Genomic DNA, 6,000 nt, shown 5'->3' on the forward strand with positions numbered 1-6,000 from the left:
ATGGACTGCTGTCATATTATTACACCACTGCACTATATCCTAATATTCTCATACATTATGTATTATTATTATCCGACTACATTGTCATACCATACTATATTATCTTACACTATTTCATTAATTATATTATCCTACACTATTTCATTCATTATTATTGTTATTGCCACTACTTGTATTTGCCTGTATCTCTTTCCCTGTCTCTCTCCTCTATTCCCCCTCTACCCCCCCCCCCCCACACACACACACACACACACACACACACACTAGTAGCTCGGACAGTTTAAGCCTTTTTCTTCAGGCGCTAGTAGGCTATAAAGTTTCGAAGTCCTGATGTCACTCGCTCATCCCCTGGTTCCAAGGGGTTTGCGGAAGTTTTTCTCTATGGAGAATAACATTGGGTCATCTTAAAAGCGTCTCATATAAGAATTGTGGTCCAGAAATAAATAAACTGTCTCAGCGATATTGTCAGTAGGAGGCGTCTCTGTATCATTTACGACAGTCAGTCAAACTCATATTTGATAGTCTCATTCTAGCTAAAATGTAACTAATTGAGCAGCGGTAACAATAGCGTTTTCTCTCAGTCAGTTGATTCTTCATATCCATATGAGTAAAAGGCCCGGGATGAGTTGTTTATTTGTCAAACGCAGTTCTTATATGAGGTGATCTAAGATCCCCCTATGGGGATCACAATGCAAATGTCATCAAACTTTGACTCTGAGGAAGTTTGGTTTTTATTTTATATTCTGTAGCTGTATCGTACACAGCATTTAAAGTGTCTTGGTTTCATAGGGAGCTAAGCGGGGGTTGGAATGGGTTGAAGGTCTTCTGTTTTATGTCTCATGACAATGTTACTAATCCCATTTGAAACGATTGCATCAATGAAAGGAATCATTGTGAGTGCGTGGTGCTGCTTTGTTGCCGAATGACTCATCCTCGTCGTCCGAAAATGAGGCAGGTGTTTTGAAATTCAAGAAAAAGTTTGACATTTAGAGGTCAACGGCACTAAAGCACTGCACTGAGAGTACTCATGATGATATAGGCATGTGTTATTATTATGTGTTATTATGCCTGGAGCCGTTTTGGGTTCACAAGTTGTATCTGAAAGGGCAGTGCAAGTCATAGTGTGTTATAACGAGTGTCACTTAAGCTCTATGTTCTGATAGTAGTCACTGCAGTAGAGCAGGGCTTCTAAACAGTATTTTTTCTGAATGTGTAAAAGAAAATGAGAAAATTGCTAAGTTAATTTATTTCTCTTTTTTACCAGCTGCTATGCTGCTCTAGTCTGCTGGTTCTCTCATTGGCAGCCTCGTCTCTAGGCATTCAGACAAATTTTGCAGCCAATGGGAGAGCATCTTGCAGCCAATGGGAGAGCATTGTTGCTCTCTCTGCCAATGGGAGAGCATTGCAGCCAATGGCGTTTGGAGTCATACGCTGCTACTGTCAACGTCGCACGCCAAGTTTTATTTCACCACGGGATGGTGCTGTTTGTGCGCAGCAGCAGACACCCACAGTATGCAGCAGACACGTGTGTGTGTGTGTGTGTGTGTGTGTGTGTGTGTGTGTGTGTGTGTGTGTGTGTGTGTGTGTGTGTGTGTGTGCGCGCGCGTGTGTGTGAGTGTGTGTCCACATATTTCCGCGTCCTGTGCACATGTGAGTCTATCATTGACGTGCAAGCTAGTCCTCTAGTCCAGAAACCGCGATGCGCTGTTTGATTGATTGAAGTATAATTTTCTAACAGATTGGAGAATTACAGTACATTTCAAGCACAACTCGATACAAAACTGTAAACTGTGGTCGACACCGTAAAGCATTACACTTGTTTACAATAGGGTCCACCATGTTCAATTCATCATAACATTTAGAGACGTACAAACATACACTACTATATAGCCAAAAACAGGAAATCATCAGGAGGTAAAAAGGGTGCAGTACTTAGTTTAGACAGTTTTTGGTTTAGACTAGTCATTGGTTAGACCAAAATACAACTACAACCTATCTCAAACCCTCACCCTAAACCCGTAAACCTAACCTCCCACGGGGCAGCACACCTAAACCTAACCTTAACCCATGTCTAACCAATGACTATAGTCACTCTAAACTAAGTATGCACCCCGGTAAAAAGGGGGGAAAAACATATACAGTGAGGGGAAAAAGGGGTCCGATTTTACGGGGGCCAGTTTCGTGTGATCTCATCTCATGCATTGTTTTTCTCCAGTTCAACTACACAGCACACATAGGCAGTTATAGCGGACCCCCACAGAGAATTAATGCAGCTGGTAATTCATTGATTTAATCAATTTGGTCTTGAGCAGTGTTGATTTTGCCGACTAAAACTATGACGAAAGAAGTTCATCGACTACAGTGACCTTTTTCACCGTTGAACACTGAATGGAAACTAAATGAAAACTAAGCTATGGTGACTAAATATACTGACAATTTCAGATAAAAACTATAGACAAAAAAAAATGATGAAGAGATCCACTATACGTAAAAGACACAAGTCACTTGGTTGCATGTTGAAAATAACAAATCTACAGGCAGATTAAGTCTGGCCCCTCTCAATTGGGGGACGGACTTCACGAAGTGGTGACGAGCCAACCATATTCGTCTGGAACCAGGCTATAACCAACCAGGGCAACTAATATCCATATCATATAATATTCATATTAGTATGGCTACACAAGGCTAAACCATAGCCATAGCCCCAACCCCAGCGGAACACATACAGCTAAAGCACATGAAACCTTCACTCACGTTCATGCAAAAATAATGGACAGTGGAGTTCTGTATAAAAGTTTCATATTTAGACTCAGTCATGCAGAGTCAGTCGACAAAGAACTTTTCAAGGAGCCGGACCAATAGCATTTGCCGACTAGCAAGCGAGCACGACGACATCCACGGTCAATTCACAGAGATACGTCTCCGAACAATAGGTTCAGCTTCAGCCCAGTTAGTCGCTTTTGTCGCTCACATAGTGTGTCCCATTTACAAGGAGCCCCAGTGAGCACAAGAAATAAAAAGATATAAAAGGGTTCCAACTTCCTTCCTGATCTGAATTAGCCTAGGCATTTGCGGGGAGATGAAGCGTGGCTTTTAAATTGATCTCTATATGGGTCAACTTTATCTCAAAAGGCTGGCCTGTAAGGACGCAGTTAGTATAGCTAGACTTTGTTATGCCTGGAGCCTCCTCTGTCTGAGACAGATAATGTACGTACTGTAGGCATGGGGCAGGGTTATCCACTGGTAAAAATATTTGTCCCAATAATACAAACTCTTAGGTTTAGGGCTTAGGTTTTGATTTAACCCATTTAGACCTGAGGACGATGGTATACAAATGCCTTCTAAATCCTGACAGTTTTCTGAAAAACCCAATGTCAGTCGTTCTCAAACGTTTTCAGACCCCCATCTGAAAATATGTTGTTCCAGGGACCCCCCCCCCCGCGCCCCCAAAGATGTGTTCCACATTTTCACGATTTTTCAAAAATAGCAGACCTACAAGCTCTTAGCGGTGCCTGTAGATCTGCTATTTTTCAATAGCTAAAGTACAACATAATGCTTAATTACATAGTTCAATGTTGAAAATGAGTGATTTTCCCCTTGAAGTGAAAGGTGAAAGTGAGGCAATAACCTGCACTAAACCACTATATTATAATGGTGAGTATTCCCTACAGCAAATCCAAAAAAAAACATCAAACTAACCCCCTTATCAGTGACTACAACATGCCGTAAATTACCAGCCGTTCCTGACCGGTTCACACAGCGATTTTGGAACACAGACCAGGCTTTCCTCCGAGGTGAAAAGCCTGGTGACGCGAGGATACTTGCAAAGTACATCTTCGTAAAGCACTTTAAAGTACAAACATTATCATTTTTTTGACAGGCTTTTGAAATTACAGGACAGGTGACATCCAAAAGTTTGGAGATGACAAAGGTATGTCTTTATTTCCAAGTAGACATGTGCTGCACTGGTGGCAATGCATAGGGTAATATTAATGTGGCCACAAGGAAACAAACGGGACCAAAGATAAGTGGAACACATCCATCCCGACCTCCTGAACGCAGCTTATTGTGGCCTCAAAATGAACCATCAAAGAAGCAGCAGTTGCACGAACAATAATAGCTCCCTTTGCTAAACTTCATAATAATAATACATAATAATAATAGCTTGAATTTATATAGCGCCTTTCATGAACCCAAGGACGCTTTACAAAATGTACCAACAATCAAAAACTATGCGTGCCTACGCAGCATTCATGCTACCACAACATCTGCCATGTGGTCTCGAAAGTGCGGTATACCCTTACCCGGGACCATAGTGTGAATCTGCCCTACGTATCCCTTTGTAGTAAGTAAGCTATCCCCCAAAAAAAACGGAGACCCCCAAAGACGCCCCCAGGGGGGCGGCACGATTCAAATGAGCCCACCCCTGTCCAAAATGGTATAGAAATGACAGAGTTACCATTTGGGGGTCCCTGGGGGTCCCCGAACCTTGAGACCCCTAAAGACGCCCCCAGGGGGGGCGACACGATTCAAATGAGCCCACCCCCGTCCAAAACGGTAGAGAAATGACAGTTACCATTTGGGGGTCCCTGGGGGTCCCTGGGGGTCCCTGGGGGTCCCCGAACCTTGAGACCCCCAAAGACGAAAACACGGATACAAAACACAGATGTGAATTACAGATACAAAACACAAATACAGAACACAAATACAAAACACAAATACAAAACACAGATGCGAAACACAGATACAAAACACAGATACAAAACACAAATCTGAACTTGTGGATACAAAACACAAATGTGAAACACAAATTCACTCACGTGAGTTGCAAATCTGAACTTGTGAGTTACAAATCTGTGTTATTTACTGTGAACCTTTTGAGACTGTTCTGACTCCATACTTATCATTCACGGCATTTAATGTTCATGCCGGCACCGTTCGTTCACATGACCTCATCACCTAGTCAACTTGAGCTAGCCTTTTTTACACCAGCGCCCCTCACTTCACACGGGCGTGATTATCACATTGCGTTTGCTCAGGAATCGGCTCAAGTGCGCGGAGCGGCTTCCTGCTGTCTCCCTAAATCGCTCACTTAGGACCCGTCATGTTACACTCAAACGCGAGATTCGATTTGCCTAATTCACACGTCCGTTGCACCCCAGCTTCAGTTAATGCTACACATGCAGTCATCTCTCAATGGTCACGACATGACCAAACCGCAGCATGCATCACTCCACTCACCCTCTTCGACCGCTTCCGCATTAAACACGACAGTCACGCTAACTCGATGCAGGTATAGTGCAGAAATATACAAATGATTTGTCTTCAGGGTGGTCGTGTTCCGTCTGGTATTCCTTGTTACTCACCCGTCAACTGCACTGTTTCTCCTGCTCCAGCGTCAATTAAGTCTTAAGACTCCACTCACACTCCAACTGCTACCAGCTACCTGCTCGGCGACCATCAGGGAAACGAGCACCGTTCACGCATGCCAGGAAGGTCAGGTTCTCGGCTAGGCCTCTTCGTCCACCGGTTTTCTTCAACACGGACCCCCACCGAGCTGAACTCCTCGTCAGCCATCCACCGCAATCCAATCCCATCAGCAGCCACGCACTGCAGCAGCTAAACTCAGTCGGCAGCCACGCACTGCAGCAGCTAAACTCTTCGGCAGCCACGCACCGCAGCAGCTAAACTCAGTCGGCAGCCACGCACTGCAGCAGCTAAACTCAGTCGGCAGCCACGCACTGCAACAGCTAAACTCTTCGGCAGCCATGCACTGCAACAGCTAAACTCTTCGGCAGCCATGCACTGCACCAGCCAAGCTTGGCAGCCACGCACCGTAACGTCTCAACCGCACCGTAATGTCTAAACACATAGGCAGCCACGCTCCGTAACGTCTCAACCGCACCGTAATGTCTAAACACATAGGCAGCCACGCACCGTAACGTCTCAACCGCACCGTAATGTCTAAACACATAGGCAGCCATGCACCGGAACGTCTCA

The sequence above is a fragment of the Protomyctophum parallelum genome, assembly GCF_964188405.1.
Source record: "Protomyctophum parallelum genome assembly, chromosome: 12".
NCBI lineage: Eukaryota > Metazoa > Chordata > Actinopteri > Myctophiformes > Myctophidae > Protomyctophum > Protomyctophum parallelum.